The sequence below is a fragment of the Meles meles genome, chromosome 10, assembly GCF_922984935.1.
Source record: "Meles meles chromosome 10, mMelMel3.1 paternal haplotype, whole genome shotgun sequence".
In the NCBI taxonomy this organism is placed as follows: Eukaryota; Metazoa; Chordata; class Mammalia; order Carnivora; family Mustelidae; genus Meles; species Meles meles.
Genome location: NC_060075.1, coordinates 93541948 through 93562679, shown reverse-complemented (window position 1 = coordinate 93562679; position 20732 = coordinate 93541948). Strand labels below are relative to the sequence as shown.

Here is a 20732-nt window from a genome sequence, read left to right as displayed (position 1 = left end):
GGAAAAACAAAGAAAAGAGATACTATATTACTGATCCTCCAGTCCCAAACAGGAAAACACTTGCTGCCATATGTGGGAGAAAAGAAAAAGCTCTCTGAGGAAGTCTAAGCTGAATTAAATGCCTTTTGAATTGAGGATTCAAATTTTATGTATAACTTATCGCTTCTGACGGCACTTCCTATAGGTCATCTCATCAGAGCATTATGTATAACTTAATAGCACTGGTAAACATGATTGCTGAAAGGAAAGCCCAAAACGTTTGTAGGTAATTAGTCAATCAGATTAATTAACTCCTCATCTGTCTCTCTGAGTTTTTGCACTAGGAGATATATATTTAACATGTGCCTGTTTGTGAAAAAGGCCATTGCCCCTTTCCTCTAATGAAGCCTGGGGCAAGATGAAGTCCTCCAACATGTACAGGAGGTAGAGGAGGGGGAGGGACAGAAACTTACTTTTGCTCTGTTTTGGGGATATTCCTTCATTTGTCTTCCCCATATCCCAATACCACTGAACCCTTTCCTCTGAATGTCTGACTCTATAGGGGAGTGACTCTGAGACCTGAGTATTAGAGAGAAATTAGCTAAATATGAAGACACTATGAGAAGTCATCCCAGGTCAATGTAAATCTCAGTTTTCAACATGGGTCCATAGTGTCCTTGAGTTACAACCCAAAAAGAGAGTGGCCCTGTGTGTGTAGCAAATAACCCCTATGTGGAGGGAAAAACAAGTCGTATTCGCAGTCATTTTCTCTAACTGCCCTTTTCCTTGTGGATAAGTTAAGCTTCATCAAGGACACTTTGGCCACACAAAGTAAAGCCAAACCATCCAGAGACCAACAAAACCTCCTATCCTAAGTAAATGGTTGTTAATTAAATGGTTGTTTAAATGGCTGATTCTAACAACACTGAAAGTATCTTATTAGAATGTACAGGACCAAGTATAGTGGTGACGGCATTGATGTCTGCTGAACTGAGACTGACATTTTGACTATTAGACAGTGATTCACATTACCTCATGAGTGGGGGATTTTGCATAGATGGATGCTTGAAATACCCTGATTATTTGGGCTCAACTCATTTATTTTAATTTTGAGGTGGGTGAGACACAATGATTTTGACTAATAGAAGCAGCATTATATTATGAAATTAATGCTGAATGATGTCTAAGAACATCTCATAAATTCATAGTTTCTCTTTTTTTTTAGATTATTTATTTATTTGACAGATCACAAGGAGACAGAGAGGCAGGCAGAGTGGAAGGAAGCAGGCTCTCTGTTGAGCAGAGAGCCCGATGTGGCGCCTGATCTTAGGACCCTGGGATCATGACCTGAGCCAAAGGCAGAGGCTTTAACCCACTGAGCCACCCAGGATTCCCAAAAAATCACAGCTTCCATAGTTCTATTATCCATTACCAACTGATCACACACATTCGTATTGTGGAGAAATTAATGTCTGATACATCAGAGTCATTTTCTAAAAATCACAATTCTGAAAATTTCTGGGCACACCTGGAGATCTATGTTGACTGTTTTGTGTTGGATGTTCTTTATGTTCCACTCCCCAGAATGGGTTCAGGAACACAGTTTTGGGTAGAGGAAAGGGTACAACTTGGAGACGTCACTTCTAAACATTGGAAACAGGAGAGCTTTTACTATGTCACTCATACCCTTATTGATTCAGAAAAACCTGTATGGCTTTTGATTTTTTTTTAAAGATTTTATTTATTTATTTGACAGAGAGAGATCACAAGTAGATAGAAAGGCAGGCAGAGAGAGAGAGAGAGAAGGAAGCAGGCTCCCTGCTGAGCAGAGAGCCCGATGCGGGACTCGATCCCAGGACCCTGAGATCATGACCTGAGCCGAAGGCAGTGGCTTAACCCACTGAGCCACCCAGGCGCCCTGGCTTTTGATTTTTATTTTAAAAATTACTGTTAAACAGTATTCACATGTTACTTAATATTAAAATTCTTACATGTTATTGAGCACTTAGGCATACCATGTGATATCTGATGGTTAGAAATATGTAGAATAGCCTTTGTTTTAACCACTCATTTTCTGCTCTTCTCCTTCAAACTTTGCTTCATTTACAAAACAAAATCTATTTCTTTGCTGATTCCTACTGATGCCATGTGCCAAGTTAGAGACAAGGTTCATGCCCAGAGAGCTCAGTGTACCTTCATGGCCTGAGTGTTTCTTTTCCTCTCTGCAGAACAGATACCAGGTATAGACAGTGACACCAATACTGAGTCTTCCTATTAACACTGTATTTTTATTTCCTCGTTTCTTTTTTTACATCTCTTTTGTCTACTTGTAGATGATAGAATGAGACCCTCTAAAGCAGAATTGTACACAACCATAGTTTTTTTTAATTAATTAATTTATTTTTTTGACAGACAGAGATCAGAGGTAGGCAGAGAGGCAGCCAGATAGAGAGGAAGGGAAGCAGGGTCCCTGCTGAGCAGAGAGCCCGATGTGGGGCTCGATCCCAGGACCCTGAGATCATGACCTGAGCTGAAGGGGCAAAGGCTTTAACCCACTGAGCCACCCAAGCGCCCCCACAACCATAGTTTTATTCAAGAAAGTTGTTTCCTAGTTTTATTGCCTGAAAACTTTCATAGAAGGTTGCTAGAAACTCAACCTCATGTGATCATCTGGAGACTGAGAGGAAGATACGTTTCAAGTATGACCCTGTGTTTCTCTTGCTATGGGGGCATGGATTTCTCCCCCAGGCAAATTAACAGTATTGGATGCTGAGGGGCAAAAAGGATGGATACTGTGAAATTTCCCATTTCCTCCTCAGGATTAATGTTCCACTCCCCCCCCCCCATTGCTCTGTGCCCCAGGATCCTTAACTTTTGTGGAAACAGTCATGGGAATCTTTGTCCTGTTTTCTTTTTTTTTAATTTGTTTATTTACAGTATAACAGTGTTCATTGCTTTGGCATCACACCCAGTGCTCCATGCAGTATGTGCCCTCCCTATTACCCACCACCTGGTTCCTCAACCTCCCACCCCCCCCGCCCCTTCAAAACCCTCTGGTTGTTTGTCAGAGTCCATAGTCTCTCATGGTTCATCTCCCCTTCCAGTTTCCCTCAACTCCCTCGCCTCTCCATCTCCCCATGTCCTCCATGTTATTTGTTATGCTCCACAAATAAGCGAGACCATATGATACTTGACTCTCTCTGCTTGACTTATTTCGCTCAGCATAATCTCTTCCAGTCCCGTCCATGTTGCTACAAAAGTTGGGTATTCATCCTTTCTGATGGAGGCATAATACTCCATTGTGTATATGGACCACATCTTCCTTATCCATTCATCCGTTGAAGGGCATTTTGGTTCTTTCCACAGTTTGGCGACCGTAGCCATTGCTGCAATAAACATTGGGGTACAGATGGCCCTTCTTTTCACTACATCTGTATCTTTGGGGTAAATACCCAGCAGTGCAATTGCAGGGTCATAGGGAAGCTCTATTCTTAATTTCTTCAGGAGTCTCCACACTGTTCTCCAAAGTGGCTGCACTAACTTGCATTCCCACCAACAGTGTAAGAGGGTTCCCCTTTCTCCACATCCTCTCCAACACACGTTGTTTCCTGTCTTGCTAATTTTGGCCATTCTAACTGGTGTCAGGTGGTATCTCAATGTGGTTTTAATTTGAATCTCCCTGATGGCTAGTGATGATGAACATTTTTTCATGTATCTGATAGCCATTTGTATGTCTTCGTTGGAGAAGTGTCTGTTCATATCTTCTGCCCATTTTTTGATGTGATTATCTGTTTTGTGTGTGTTGAGTTTGAGAAGTTCTTTATAGATCCTGGATATCAACCTTTTGTCTGTACTGTCATTTGCAAATATCTTCTCCCATTCCGTGGGTTGCCTTTTTGTTTTGTTGACTGTTTCCTTTGCTGTGCAGAAGCTTTTGATCTTGATGAAGTCCCAAAAGTTCATTTTCGCTTTTGTTTCCTTGGCCTTCGGAGACATATCTTGAAAGAAGTTGCTGTGGCTGATATCGAAGAGGTTACTGCCTATGTTCTCCTCTAGGATTCTGATGGATTCCTGTCTCACGTTGAGGTCTTTTATCCATTTCGAGTTTATCTTTGTGTATGGTGTAAGAGAATGGTCGAGTTTCATTCTTCTACATATCGCTGTCCAGTTTTCCCAGCACCATTTATTGAAGAGACAGTCTTTTTTCCACTGTATATTTTTTTCCTGTTTTGTCGAAGATTATTTGACCATAGAGTTGAGCGTCCATATCTGGACTCTCTACTCTGTTCCACAGGTCTATGTGTCTGTTTTTATGCCAGTACCATGCTGTCTTGGTCATCACAGCTTTGTAGTAAAGCTTGAAATCAGGAAACGTGATGCTACCGGTTTTGTTTTTGTTTTTCAACATTTCCTTAGTAATTCGGGGTCACTTCTGATTCCATACAAATTATAGGATTATTTGCCCAGCTCTTTGAAAAATACTAGTGGGATTTTGATTGGAATGGCATTAAAAGTACAGATGGCTCTAGGCAGTATGGAAATTTTTACAATGTTTATTCTTCCAATCCAAGAGCATGGAACAGTCTTCCATCGTTTTGTGTCTTCTTCAATTTCTTTCATGAGTGTTCTGTTGTTCGTCGAGTACAGGTCCTTTACCTCTTTGGTTAGGTTTATGCCCAGGTATCTTATGGTTCTTGGTGCTATAGTAAATGGAATCGATTCTCTAATTTCCCTTTCTGTATTTTCCTTGTTAGTGTATAAGAAAGCCACTGATTTCTGTCCATTGACTTTGTATCCTGCCACGTTACTGAATTGCTGTATGAGTTCTAGTAGTTTGGGGGTGGAGTCTTTGGGGTTTTCCATATAAAGAATCTTGTCATCTGTGAAAAGAGAGAGTTTGACTTCTTCATTGCCTATTTGGATACCTTTTATTTCTCTTTGTTGTCTGATTGACATTTCTAGGACTTCTAATACTATGTTGAACAAGAGTGGTGAGAGTGGGCATCCTTGTGTTCCTGATCTCAAGGGGACCTGCAAGCTTTTTCCCATTGAGGATGATATTTGCTGTGGGTCTTTCATAGATAGACTTTATGGAGTTCAGGAATGTTCCCTCTATCCCTATACTTTGAAACGTTTTCATCAGGAATGGATGATGGATTTTGTCAAATGCTTTTTCTGTCAATTGAGAAGACCATGTGGTTCTTCTCTCTTCTTTTATTGATTTGTTCTATCACACTGATTGATTTGTGAATGTTGAACCATCCTTGTAACTCAGGGATGAATCCCACCTGGTCATGGTGGATAATCTTTTTAATGTGCTGTTGGATCCCGTTTGCTAGGATCTTGTTGAGAATCTTAGCATCCATATTCATCAGTGATATTGGTCTGAAATTCTCCTTTTTGGTAGGGTCTTTGCCTGGTTTGGAGATCAGGGTAATGCTGGCTTCATAAAAAGAGTCTGGAAGTTTTCCTTCTGCTTCAATTTTTTGAAACAGCTTCAGGAAAATAGAAAGATTTCTTCTTTGAAAGTTTGGTAGAATTCCCCAGGGAATCCGTCAGGTCCTTGGCTCTTGTTTTTGGGAGGTTTTTGATCACTGCTTCAATCTCCTTACTAGATATCCGTCTATTCAGGTTGGCAATTTCTTCCTGGTTCAATTTTGGAAGTTTATGGTTTTCCAGGAATGCATCCATTTCATCTAGGTTGCTTAGCTTATTGGCGTATAACTGTTAGTAATCGTTTCTGATGATTGTTTCTACTTCCTTGGTGTTAGTTGTGATCTCTCCCTTTTCATTCATAATTTTATTAATTTGGGCTTTCTCTCTTTTCTTTTGGGTTAGTGTGGCCAGTGGTTTATTGATCTTATTGATTCTTTCAAAAAACCAGCTTCTGATTTCATTGATACGTTCTACTGTATCTCTTGTTCCTACCTCATTGATCTCTGTTCTAATCTTGATTATTTCCCTCCTTATGTGTGGAGTTGGTTTGATTGTTGTTTATTCTCCAGTGTTTTAAGGTGTAGAGATAGCTGGTGTATTCAATATTTTCGAGGGAGCCTTGGATGGCTATGCATTTCCCTCTTAGAACCGCCTTTGCTGTATCCCATAGGTTTTGGACCAAAGTGTCTTCATTATCATTGGTTTCCATGAATTGTTTAAGTTCTTCATTGATCTCCTTATTGATCCAAGCATTCTTAAGCAAGGTGGTCGTTAGCTTCCAGGTGTTTGAGTTCCTTTTGAACTTTTCCTTGTGACTGAGCTCCAGTTTCAAAACATTGTGATCTGAGAATATGCAGGAAATAATCTCAGTCTTTTGGTATCGGTAGAGTCCTGCTTTGTGACCCAGTATGTGGTCTATCCTGAAGAAGGTTCCTTGTGCACTTGAGAAGAATGAGTATTCTGTTGTTCTAGGGTGGTATGTTCTGTATATATCTAAGAGGTCCATCTGGTCCAATGTGTCATTCAATACTCTTGTTTCTTTATTGACTTTCTGCTTTCATGATCTGTCTATTACTGAGAGAGGCGTCTTAAGATCTTCTACTGTTAATGTATTCATATCAATATGACTCTTTATCTTGATTAATAGTTTTCTTATGTAATTGGCTGCTCCCATATTGGGGGCGTAGATATTTACAATTGTTAGATCATCTTGGTGGATAGTCCCTTTAAGGATTATGTAGTGTCTTTCAGAGTCCATAGTCTCTTATGGTTCGCCTCCCCTTCCAAATTTTTTTTTTTAATAAACATATAATGTATTTTTATCCCCAGGGGAACAGGTCTGTGAATCGCCAGGTTTACACACTTCACAGCACTCACGATAGCACTTACCCTCCCCAATGTCCATAGCCCCCTCACCCTCTCCCAATCCCACCTCCCCCCAGCAACCCCCAGTTTGTTTTGTGAGATTAAGAGTCATTTATGGTTTGTCTCCCTCCCAATCCCATCTTGTTTCATTTATTCTTCTCCTATCCCCCTACCCCCCCATGTTGCTTCTCCATGTCCTCATATCAGGGAGATCATATGATAGGACTCTGAAAAACAACCTGAGGGTTTTGAAGGGTCAGGGGTGGAAGGTTGGGGGAACAGGTGGTGGGTAATGGGGAGGGCACGTTTTGCATGGAGCACTGGGAGTTGTGCAAAAAGAATGAATACTGTTATGCTGAAAAAATAAATAAAATGGAAAAAAAAAGGATTATGTAGTGTCCTTCTGTATCTCTGACTACAGTCCTTAGTTTAAAATCTAATTTATCTGATATGAGAATCGCTACCCTGGCCTTCTTTTGAGGCCCATTGGCATAAAGATGCTTCTCCATCCCTTCACTTTTAGTCTTGGTGTATCTTTAGGTTCAAAATGGGTCTCTTGTAGACAACATGTGGATGGGTCCTGCCTTTTTACCCAATCTGCAGCCCTGTGTCATTTTATGGGTGCATTTAAGCCATTCACATTGAGAATGATTATTGATAGATACGTTTTTATTGACATCATGTTACCTTTGAAGTCTTTCTTTCTGTAGATTGTCTCTATATTTCTGTTCAATGATATTTTTAGGATTTTTTTCCCTTTTATAGAACCCCCCTTAACATTTCCTGCAATGTCGCCTTGGTGGTTGCATAGTCTTTTAAGCCTTGCCAGTCTTGGAAACTCTTTATCTCTCCATCCATTTTGAATGTGAGTCTTGCTGGATAAAGTATTCTTGGCTGCATGTTCTTCATTTAGTGCCCTGAATATATCTTGCCAGCCCTTTCTGGCTTGCCAGGTCTCTGTGGACAGGTCTGACATTATTCTGATGGGATTTCCTCTGTACATAAGGAGCTCTTTTTCTAGCTACTTTCAGGAGGGTCTGCCTACAATTATAATACTTCATTCTTACTATTAGGTGTCTCGAGGACTTTCGAGAATCTATAATCTGGGGGGAAAACCTTTTGCCTCTAGTACATGAATGATGGTTCCATTCATGAGATTGGAAAAATTTTCATGGGCAACTTGTTCCAATATATCTTCTAGACTTCTTTCTCTTACCTCTCCTTCAGGGATTCCAATAATTCTGACATTGGAACGTTTCATGACCTCATTTATTTGCCTGATTCTGTTTTTGTGGCTTCTAACTGTTTGTTCCAGGCTTCCGCCTGATCCTTTCTCTTTATCTGGTTGTCTTCCAGGTCACTAATTCTATCTTCTGTCTCAGTTACCCTAGCTTTTAGAGAATTTAGATTAGATTGAAAGTCATTGAGAGCATTTTGAACGTCATCCCTGGTGGCTTTCAGTTCTGCCCTAATCAGTTCAGTTTGGTCATCCATGACTTTCTCCAACCTAGCTATTGGTTGGATAATTGTTAGCCTGAATTCCCTTTCTGACATATTGTCTATGTCAATAGTCATTAGCTCTGTTGTAGAAGGCCCATTCTCTGTATTTTTCTTCTGTTGGGCATTCCTCCTCCTAGTCATTTTGGTGATAGATGACTGATCAGATGTAGCTGGATGTATCAACCGTGGTGAAGTCAAGGTGCACCCTGGAACACTTCTGAGCAACTAGGATTCCCCACCCAAACAAGAGAAAAAAGAAAAGAAAAAGAAAAGAGAGAGAGAGGGGGGTGAAAAAGGGAAGATAAAAGAAAAGGCTCAGCCCAAATGTGCCCCAAGGTAAGATTTATGAAGTATACAAACACAAACAGAGAAACAAAAAGACTGATAAAAGTATATGACAAGAAAAAAAAAATATATATATAAGCAAAAAAAGGAAGAACCTCATCAAAAAGAACCCCAAGTATAAGATTTATATACTCTCAGGACAAACACAAATACACAGAAACACTGGCAGAAGAAGAAGTTGGGAGAGTGGTTATAAATTCTCAGTGTAGGTGAGGAAGGTTATTTTGATTCTTCCTGGATGTATCTTGATATCTTTGTTAAAGGACTCAACTTTCCTAAGATAAAGGGGGATTAAAAATTGGTTTACTTATAGGGATAGCATTGATTGGGGAAAGGGAGTTAGCTTGAAGTTTAACTCTATATGAATATTAGAAAATAAAAATTAGAAAAAGATTAAATTAGACTAAACTAAACTAAAATTTTTTAAAAAATTTTAAAAAATAGAAAAGCAAAAGAAAAACAGGAGTGTATGTATCAAAAAGTTCAGGTTCGATGTTATTATGGAATTTCATGTATTGGACATCTCACTGTGATGCCAAATAGGTTAAAAAATTATCTATATAAAAAAATGAACCAGAATAGTGGTAACGAGTTAAAAATAAAGGTTGTATCTATGAAGTAGTGATGGTTCTTCACTTGTTGTCTTTTTTTTTTTTTTCTTTCCTGGTTGATTTTTGGGGGAGGGACCTGCCACGTGGGTTTTCAGTCAATGATGTTCCCTGATTTAAGTCCTCCCGCCCCGCTCAAGGGGGTGGGCTTGAGGAAACTGGTTTTTTCAGGCTTTTGTTCTCTGGAGGTTTTTATGTTTTTTTCATGTTTTCTCTTGCCTTGACAGCTTTTGATGGTTTTTGGAGGTTTAGAGGAAAGCCAACTGCTCCCTGACCTCTTTCTCAGAGAGAAGCCTCAGTCTGCTCCCCTGTGGGTGCTGGAGAGCACATTAATCCCCCCTTGGCCATTGGCAGAGCAGGTTCTGAGGAGCGGTCCCTGGGGATGCAGGATCTCCTGCCTGTATCCAAAACCACCTGTCTGGGCAGTTCCAGACTGCCAGAGAGGTTCCAAGCAGCAATCGCACACTGAGATTTTCCCACTTGCCCTGGCTGGGAGAGCCTGATCTTTCCGGGTCTGAGAGCTCCTGGCTGGCGCCTGCATGCACCTCTCCCGGGGGAGGGTGTGGGGCACACATGTCTCAGGCTCTGATAGCATGGCGCAGGTCTAAGACCACAAGGCTGGCACCTGCCTGCACCTCTCTCAAGGGAGGGTGTGGGAAGCATGCTTCTTAGGCTCTGATAGCATAGCCCGGTGTTCTGCCATCTGGCAAGGCTCCTAGTCCCTCACGGGAGCTGAACCTCACGCATTCTTGGCGCAATGGTGGCTCAGGGTCCAAGACCTAGTTTCTCTGCTTCACTCTCTCTGACTTAGCACCAGGGGTGGCTGTCCTGGGTCCAGGAATTTAAGCCCCTGTCCCTAACCACCAGGATTCCCACAATTTCCCCCATGATCCTTTCCTCTTTTTGAGTGCTTTCAACCAGACTCCAGGTTAATGTGGTCCCCAGTTGCAGGGCACTCTCATATTGGGGTAGTACTTTCCAATGGGTCGCCTCTGGCAGCTCCCTCCCCCTTTTGTTTATCTTCCGATATCAGTCTGACGTTTCCACACCGCTTTACCTGCCCACTGGCATCTTCTGGCCCTGTAGAGATCCAGACATGTATAATTTTGATATCAGGCTGATTTCAAGGGTGATCAGAGTTCTTTGGTAGGTAATCAGCTCACTTTAGGGTACAAGTTGAAACGGCGCCTCCTCTTACTTCCCCACAATCTTGTCTCCCCCTTAATAAGTATTTCTTATTATTGTTTTCCAATTTTATTCAGGCATTACAGTTTTTTGGAGGTAGGACGATCTGTGAAACATAAAAATTCCATGCTTTTATTACCATCTTATGGCCATATTGAAGGAATCCACTGATTGTTATATTCCTAAGTAAATGGCAGGTATCTTAGTTAGAGAAGGCACCAAGGTATAAATCCTGTACCATAGAGGTAGAAGCAATACCTCACTCCATATTCAAGGGCAATACTTGGACAAAAGGAGCACTACTCCATTGGAACATATCCTGAATACATCAGGTACCTCCAACATGGTGGAAACACCTGTAAGAACTTATTCTCCAGGATTCTGCAAGGAAAATAAAAATCCTAAATACAGATCAGATGATTAAAAAGCATAACACATGCTCCTTTTATCTGTCAAGAAAAGATGGTGAAGGTCTTTCACAAACTACTAAGATTAAAAATCATGACTGAGAATAAAATTCTGTAGTTAGAAGCCAGTTTTTACATAGTGAAACACACAACTAATGAGGGAAATTACAAAACCTCCTCCCCCATCTCCTTAGAGTCCACTTTCAAATGCAGAGGAAAGTTCTTTACTTCAGAAAAACTTGATACTTTTAGTAATTGGCTATCTGACCACATAGTCAACATGCATACAGTTTACCTCTGGTTCGCTGAGATCATGACAACAGCTTCATTCTGTTTCTCCTTCTAAGAATCAGGGGGTGCTATCAAGGGCAGAGATGTTATGGAAGGAGAATGAATTCCTGACCCAGCTGTGTCAGAACCTTCTCAAGGGCAAACGGAGAATCTTTGTGTTCCATACACTGCCCTTCATGATTCTTGACTGGGGTGGGTTCCAGGACAACGAATCTGAGGGCCTAGATCTCAACAAGACCTCTCCTGTCTCCTAACACATCTACAGAAGAAAGTTAAGAAGAACTTCTGAATGAAATATGGAGTCAGAGAACAATGAACTCTTTCAAGAAAGAAGTGAATGAAAAGTGGGATTAAGCTTCTCAGAGTATGTGTTTTGAATATTTTCCACAGATTATTGTATTTAATCCTCAGAAGAGCAGTATGTGAATGTATTGAATTGCCCACATGGGGAGATGGAGCCACTGTGACTTTTCAGCACACGACAACCATGAAACACTGCAGTGATGAATAGGAGGGAAAGGGCAGCCTTATTTATGTGGCTTTGAAGCGACAAGAACTATGTAGCCATTGAAAGGCTGTTTTTAGAAGAATTATGCATGAAATTTAAAAATTTTTTGTGTCCTGGGTTTGGCAAAGATTGCTCAATTAGGATACCAAAAACAGGTTCATAAAAGAAAGTTTTGAGAAACTGCACTTCTTCAAATTTAACACTTCTCACCTTGCAAGACTAAAAAAAAAAAAAAAGGAAAATAGGAAATGTCATGAAAATGGAATTAAAAGGCATGTACTAGAAGAAAATAATTTCAAAAGACAAATATGGGATAAGGCTGGTGTTCAGAGAACTAAGAGAAATGTCACAACTCAGTAAGAAAATAAGCCCAATTTAAAAAAGGAGGGGCACCTGGGTGGCTCAGTGGGTTAAAGCCTCTGCCTTCCGCTCAGGTCATGATCCCAAGGTCCTGAGGTTGAGCCCCATATCAGTCTCTTTACTCAGCAGGGAGCCTGCTTCTCCTCTCTCTCTGCCTGCCTCTGCCTACATGTGATCACTCTGTAAAATAAATAAAGAAATAAAAATATTTAAATAAAAAGGAAAAGAAAGAGTAGAATTTATTTTCAAAAGACAAATCAGGGATAAGATTGGTATTCAGAGTACTAAGAGAAATGTCACAACTCAGTAAGAAAATAAACCCAATTTAAAAAAGGAACAGACAAATAGTAGAATTTAGGCTACAATCATCTGAAATTTACTTCTCTGAATTATTTTATTTTATTATTTGCTATTTATCTTTAAGAAACTTTCTATGAGGAAAAATGTTTTAAATTTCAGAATATAAGATATTCTACAAAATGATAGGTCAATGTTCTTCAAGAAATTAATGAATGTCATTAAAAACAAACCAGCAAAATGCAAGCAGAATAAAAAAGAGAGAGAGAGGCAGAGGCAGAGGGGTCAATGCTGGACTTAACCCCAGGACCCTGAGAACATGTCTTGAACCAAAAGCTTAACTGACTGAAACCCCAGGTGCCCAGGTTTTTTAGACTTTTAATGGAAGTAAAATAAAAAAATAAATAAACCCTAAAACAGCAGAGGAGCCACATGAGCTCAGAGATGTAGAGAGGCGAAAACAGAACTGCTACAATTTTACAATAATATTTTAAAAAGTAGGAATGAAACTTAATGATTTGCTTGAGTCCTTCGGGGAATTGAGGTTGTACGGTATATAAATTTTAGAAAAACTGGAGACAGACAGGCACTTTCAGGGAGAAACATGAGGTGAGCCTTTGCTCACCTTGGGCAGATGATGTCCAACACATTCACCTGATCAGATGATTCAAGTAGAATTTGTTAAAGCAATAATAAAAGCTCCATAGACTGGAGGAAGAGTGTGAACCTTAGGAATATATAAGGGCTATTTTTGTGTCTTCTCCAGAGCCCCACACAATTCTTCCAAGGAAGATCAGGGACAATCCAGAGAACGCTTCCCTTGGTGCTGCAGGAGGGAACAAGAGCTGCTATCCATCCAGACCTAATCTACCACCATAGAAAAAAGTGACTTCATTGCAAAGGAAGCCCCTCATGGAATCCCATGGCAGTTGAAGGAAGGCAGAGGAGGCAACCACTGAAACTTTGCCCAGAAGATTTCCTCTCTGTCCAAAAATAACATGTTTTCATCTGCTAAAGGATGGGCATCCAACCACAGCTTGTAGTTGGTGGGAACCTCCTTCATGTGGGGGAGGGAGACAAGGATTGAAAATGTTCCACCTCTGGAAAAGAGGCAGAAATACTTGTGAAGGCCATTTGTTTAAGACCCAGTTTCACTGTATCTGCTTAAAATTGGGTATTACTAAAAATACCAGAGATTGTCTGCTTCCCCGACCTTTCACCACCACATTAGCAAACCTAGGTCAAAAGTTACAGTGGGGCCAACCTCAGAGAAGTTCAAGAGACAGACCCTTTCTGGGGAGCAGAACAAGGAGAGGATTCAAAGACAGGTGAAGAGACAAAGACAAAATACAACTAGAGGGAGAGGGAGGAGTCAAGATGGCAGAGAAGTAGCAGGCTGAGACTACATCAGGTAGCAGGAGATCAGCTCGTTAGCTTATCTAAACATTGCAAACACCTACAAATCCAACGGGAGATCGAAGAGAAGAAGAACAGCAATTCTAGAAACAGAAAATCAACCACTTCCTGAAAGGTAGGACTGGCGGAGAAGTGACTCTAAAACGACGGGAAGATAGACCGTGGGGGGAGGGGCCGGCTCCCAGCAAGTGGCAGAGCAACGGAGCACAAAATCAGGACTTTTAAAAGTCTGTTCCACTGAGGGACATTGCTCCAGAGGCTCAACTGGGGTGAAGCCCACGTGGGGTCAGCATGGCCCCAGGTCCTACAGGGTCACAGAAGGATCGGGGGTGTCGGAGTGTCGCAGAGCTCGCAGGTATTAGAACAGAGAAGGCGGCTACAGAGACAGAGCCGAGGACTGAACTCTCAGCTCGGGGTTATCTTGAACTGGTCGCGGGCTGGGTGATCTCGGAGCGCAGCTAGAGACTGGGGATACGGGAGTGATTGGGTGCTGTCCTCTGGGGGCGCACTGAGGAGTGGGACCCCAGGCTCTCGGCTCCTCCGGGCCAGAGACTAGGAGGCCGCCATTTTCATTCCATCCTCCAGAACTCTACGGAAAGCATTCAGGGAACAGAAGCTCCCAAAAGCTAACCCGAGCGGATTACTTAGTCCGGCCCCCTGTAAGGGCGGTGCAATCCCGCCTCGGGCAAAGACACTTGAGAGTCACTACAACAGGCCCTTCCCCCTGAAGATCAACAAAATATCCAGCCAGGACGAAGTTCATCTATCAAGGAAAGCAGGTTCAATTCCTAAGAGAGTAGCGGAATTCCAGAGGAGGAGAAAGCAAAGCACAGAACTCTTGGCTTTCTCCCCATGATACTTTAGTCTTGAGGTTAATTCAATTTTTTTTTCTTTTTTCAATTTTTTTTCTTTCTTTTTTCTTCTTCTGCTAAATTTTTTAAACTTTTGCCCTTTTCTTTTTTGACGTTTTTTGACTAGTTTATCTAAATATATATATTTTTTCTTCTTTTTTTAATATTTTTTCTTTATTTGTTTTATTTTTTAAATTTTTTTTCTTTTTTTTCTGAACCCCTTTTTATCCCCTTTCTCCCCCCCACAATTTGGGATCTCTTCTGATTTGCTTACAGTGCATTTTTCTGGGGTCTTTGCCACCCTTTTAGTATTTTATTTGATCAATCATATCCTCATATCTGGACAAAATGACAAGGCGGATAAAATCACCACAAACAAAAGAACAAGAGGTAGTACCGAAGACTAGGGACCTAATCAACACAGACATTGGTAATATGTCAGATCAAGAGTTCAGAATGACGATTCTGAACATTCTAGCTGGGCTTGAAAAAGGCATGGAAGATCAATAAGAGAAGAGAGAAGAACCACATGGTCCTCTCAATTGATGCAGAAAAAGCATTTGACAAAATCCAGCATCCGTTCCTGATGAAAACGCTTCAAAGTATAGGGATAGAGGGAACATTCCTGAACTTCATAAAATCTATCTATGAAAGACCCTCAGCAAATATCATCCTCAATGGGAAAAAGCTTGCAGCCTTCCCGTTGAAATCAGGAACACGACAAGGATGCCCACTCTCACCACTCTTGTTCAACATAGTATTAGAAGTTCTAGCAATGGCAATCAGACAACAAAGAGAAATAAAAGGTATCCAAATCGGCAAGGAAGAAGTCAAATTCTCTCTCTTCACAGATGACATGATTCTTTATATGGAAAACCCCAAAGACTCCACCCCCAAACTACTAGAACTCTACAGCAATTCAGTAATGTGGCAGGATACAAAGTCAATGTACAGAAATCAGTGGCTTTCTTACACACTAACAAAGAAAATACAAAAAGGGAAATTAGAGAATCGATTCCATTTACTATAGCACCAAGAACCATAAGATACCTGGGCATAAACCTAACCAAAGAGGTAAAGGACCTGTATTCGAGGAACTACAGAACACTCATGAAAGAAATTGAAGAAGACACATAAAGATGGAAGACTGTTCCATGCTCTTGGATTGGAAGAATAAACATTCTTAAAATGTCTATACTGCCTAGAGCAATCTATACTTTTAATGTCATTCTGATCAAAATTCCACCGATATTTTTCAAAGAGCTGGAGCAAATAATCCTAAAATTAGTATGGAATCAGAAGAGACCCCGAATTGCTAAGGAAATGTTGAAAAACAAAAACAAAACTGGTGGCATCACGTTACCCGATTTCAAGCTTTACTACAAAGCTGTGATCACCAAGACAGCGTGGTACTGGCATAAAAACAGACACATAGACCAGTGGAACAGAGTGGAGAGCCCAGATATGGACCCTCAACTCTATGGTCAAATAATCTTCGACAAAACAGGAAAAAATATTCAATGGAAAAAAGACAGTCTCTTCAATAAATGGTGCTGGGAAAACTGGACAGCGATATGTAGAAGAATGAAACTTGACCATTCTCTTACACCCTACACAAAGATAAACTCGAAATGGATAAAAGATCTCAACGTGAGACAGGAATCTATCAGAATCCTAGAGGAGAACATAGGCAGTAACCTCTTCGATATCAGCCACAGCAACTTCTTTCAAGATATGTCTCCAAAGGCCAAGGAAACAAAAGCAAAAATGAAGTTTTGGGACTTCATCAAGATCAAAAGCTTCTGCACAGCAAAGGAAACAGTCAACAAAACAAAGAGGCAACCCACGGAATGGGAGAAGATATGTGCAAATGACAGTACAGACAAAAGGTTGATATCCAGGATCTATAAAGAACTTCTCAAACTCAACACACACAAAACAGATAATCATATCAAAAAATGGGCAGAAGATATGAACAGACACTTCTCCAACGAAGACATACAAATGGCTATCAGATACATGAAAAAATGTTCATCATCACTAGCCATCAGGGAGATTCAAATTAAAACCACATTGAGATACCACCTGACACCAGTTAGAATGGCCAAAATTAGCAAGACAGGAAACAACGTGTGTTGGAGAGGATGTGGAGAAAGGGGAACCCTCTTACACTGTTGGTGGGAATGCAAGTTAGTGCAGCCACTTTGGAGAACAGTGTGGAGACTCCTGAAGAAATTAAGAATAGAGCTTCCCTATGACCCTGCAATTGCACTGCTGGGTATTTACCCCAAAGATACAGATGTAGTGAAAAGAAGGGCCATCTGTACCCCAATGTTTATTGAAGCAATGGCTATGGTCGCCAAACTGTGGAAAGAACCAAGATGCCCTTCAACGGATGAATGGATAAGGAAGATGTGGTACATATACAAAATGGAGTATTATGCCTCTATCAGAAAGGATGAATACCCAACTTTTGTAGCAACATGGACGGGACTGGAAGAGATTATGCTGAGCGAAATAAGTCAAGCAGAGAGAGTCAAGTATCGTATGGTCTCACTTATTTGTGGAGCATAACAAAGAACATGGAGGACATGGGGAGATGGAGAGGAGAGGGAGTTGAGGGAAACTGGAAGGGGTGATGGACCATGCGAGACTATGGACTCTGAAAAACAACCAGAGGGTTTTGAAGGGGCGGGGGGGTGGGAGGTTGAGGAACAAGGTGGTGGGTAATAGGGAGGGCACGTACTGCATGGAGCACTGGCTGTGATCCCAAAACAATGAACACTGTTATGCTGTAAATAAACAAATAAACAAATTAAAAAAAAACATTAAACATGAAAAAAAAAAGTCATGGAAGATATTGGAGAAACCCTCTCTGGAGATATAAAAGTCCTTTCTGGAGAAATTAAAAAACTAAAATCTAACCAAGAAGAAATCAAAAAAGCTATTAATGAGGTGCAATCAAAAATGGAGGCTCTCACTCCTAGGATAAATGAGGCAGAAGAAAGAATTAGTGATATGGAAGACCAGATGACAGAGAATAAAGAAGCCGAGCAAAAGAGGGACAAACAGCTACTGGACCATGAGGGGAGAATTCGAGAGATAAGTGACACCATATGACGAAACAACATTAGAATAATTGGGATTCCAGAAGAAGAAGAAAGAGAGAGGGGAGAAGAGGGTCTATTGGAGAGAATAATTGGAGAGAATTTTTCTAATATGGCAAAAGGAACAAGCATCAAAATCCAGGAGATGCAGAGAACCCCCCTCAAAGTCAACAAGAATAGGTCCACACCCCGTCACCTAATAGTAAAATTACAAGTCTTAGTGACAAAGAGAAAATCCTGAAAGCAGCCCGGGAAAAGAAGTCTGTAACATACAATGGTAAAAATATTAGATTGGCAGCAGACTTATCCACAGAGACCTTGCAGGCCAGAAAGAGCTGGCATGATATATTCAGAGCACTCAACGAGAAAAACATGCAGCCAAGAATACTGTATCCAGCTAGGTTATCCTTGAAAATAGAAGACAAGATAAAAAGCTTGCAGGACAAACAAAAACTGAAAGAATTTGCAATCACCAAACCAGCTCTACAGGAAATATTGAAAGGGGTCCTCTAAGCAAAGAGAGAGCCTAAAAGTAGTAGATCAGAAAGGTACAGAGACAATATACAGTAACAGTCACCTTACAGGATAATAATGGCACTAAATTCATATCTCTCAATAATTACCCTGGATGTTAATGGGCTAAATGCCCCAATCAAAAGACACAGGGTATCAGAATGGATAAAAAAACAAAACCCATCAGTATGTCGCCTACAAGAAACCATTTTAGACGTGAAGACACCTCCAGATTTAAAGTGAGGGGGTGGAAAACAATTTACCATGCTAATGGGCATCAGAAGAAAGCTGGGGTGGCAATCCTTATATCAGGTCAATTAGATTTTAAGCCAAAGACTATAATAAGAGATGAGGAAGGACACTATATCCTACTCAAAGGGTCTGTCCAACAAGAAGATCTAACAATTTTAAATATCTATGCCCCTAACGTGAGAGCAGTCAACTATATAAACCAATTAATAACAAAATCAAAGAAACACATAAACAATAATACAATAATAGTAGGGGACTTTAACACCCCCCTCACTGAAATGGACAGTTCATCCAAGCAAAAGATCAACAAGGAAATAAAGGCCTTAAATGACACACTGGACCAGATGGACATCACAGATATATTCAGAACATTTCAAGCCAAAGCAACAGAATACACATTCCTCTCTAGTGCACATGGAACCTTCTCCAGAATAGATCACATCCTGGGTCACAAATCAGGTCTCAACTAGTATCAAAAGATTAGGATCATTCCCTGCATATTTTCAGACCACAATGCTCTGAAGCTAGAACTCAATCACAAGAGGAAAGCTGGAAAGAACCCAAATACATGGAGACTAAACAGCATCCTTCTAAAGAATGAATGGGTCAACCAGGAAATTAAAGAAGAATTGAAAAAATTCATGGAAACAAATGATAACGAAAACATGGCAGTTCAAAATCTGTGGGACACAGCAAAGGCAGTCCTGAGAGGAAAATATATAGCAGTACAAGCCTTTCTCAAGAAACAAGAAAGGTCTCAAGTACACAACCTAACCCTACACGTAAAGGAGCTGGAGAAAGAACAAGAAAGAAACCCTAAACCCAGCAGGAGAAGAGAAATCATAAAGATCAGAGCAGAAATCAATGAAATAGAAACCAAATAAACAATAGAAAAAATCAATGAAACTAAGAGCTGGTTCTTTGAAAGAATCAATAAGATTGATAAACCCCTGGCCAGACTCATCAAAAAGAAAAGAGAAAAGACCCAAATCAATAAAATCATGAATGAAAGAGGAGAGATCACAACTAACACCAAAGAAATACAGACAATTATAAGAACATACTATGAGCAACTCTACGCCAACAAATTGGACAATCTGGAAGAAATGGATGCATTCCTAGAGACATATAAACTACCACAACTGAACCAGGAAGAATTAGAAAACCTGAACAGGCCCATGACCAGTAAGGAGATTGAAACAGTCATCAAAAATCTCCAAACAAACAAAAGCCCAGGGCTAGATGGCTTCCCAGGGGAATTCTACCAAACATTTAAAGAAGAACTAATTCCTATTCTCCTGAAACTGTTCCAAAAAATAGAAATGGAAGGAAAACTTCCAAACTCATTTTATGAGGCCAGCATCACCTTGATCCCAAAACCAGACAAGGATCCCACCAAAAAAGAGAACTACAGACCAATATCCTTGATGAACACAGATGCAAAAATTCTCACCAAAATACTAGCCAATAGGATTCAACAGTACATTAAAAGGATTATTCACCAAGATCAAGTGGGATTTATTCCAGGGCTGCAGGGTTGGTTCAACATCCACAAATCAATCAATGTGATAGAACACATTAATAAAAGAAAGAACAAGAACCATATGATACTCTCCATAGATGCTGAAAAAGCATTTGACAAAGTACAGCATCCCTTCCTGATCAAAAGTCTTCAAAGTGTAGGGATAGAGGGCACATACCTCAATATTATCAAAGCCATCTATGAAAAACCCACCGCAAATATCATTCTCAATGGAGAAAAACTGAAAGCTTTTCTGCTAATGTCAGGAACACGACAGGGATGTCCGTTATCACCACTGCTATTCCTCATAGTACTAGAAGTCCCAGCCTCAGCAATCAGACAACAAAAATAAATTAAAGGCATTCAAATTGGCAAAGAAGAAGTCAAACTATCACTCTTTGCAGATGATATGATACTATATGTGGAAAACCCAAAAGACTCCACTCCAAAACTGCTAGAACTTGTACAGGAATTCAGTCAAGTGTCAGGATATAAAATCAATGCACAGAAGTCAGTTGCATTTCTGTACACCAAGAACAAGACAGAAGAAAGAGAAATTAAGGAGTCAATCCCATTTACAATTGTACCCAAAACTATAAGATACCTAGGAATAAACCTAACCAAAGAGGCTAAGAATCTATATGCAGAAAACTATAAAATACTCATGAAAGAAATTGAGGAAGACACAAAGAAATGGAAAAATGTTCCATGCTCCTGCATTGGAAGAATAAATATTGTGAAAATGTCTATGCTACCTAAAGCAATCTACACATTTCATGCAATCCCTATC

General features: G+C 40.4%; 1 non-coding gene and 1 gene segment (V, D, J or C); one reads left to right on the top strand and one right to left on the bottom strand.

Annotated features, from left to right (window-relative positions):
* Positions 1–20732, top strand: part of LOC123952181 — a 129299-nt gene that overhangs the window by 76765 nt on the left and 31802 nt on the right.
* On the bottom strand, positions 137–201 carry LOC123952409. Its single transcript, XR_006820651.1, has one exon. It is a non-coding gene; the product is annotated as a small nucleolar RNA SNORD49 (small nucleolar RNA).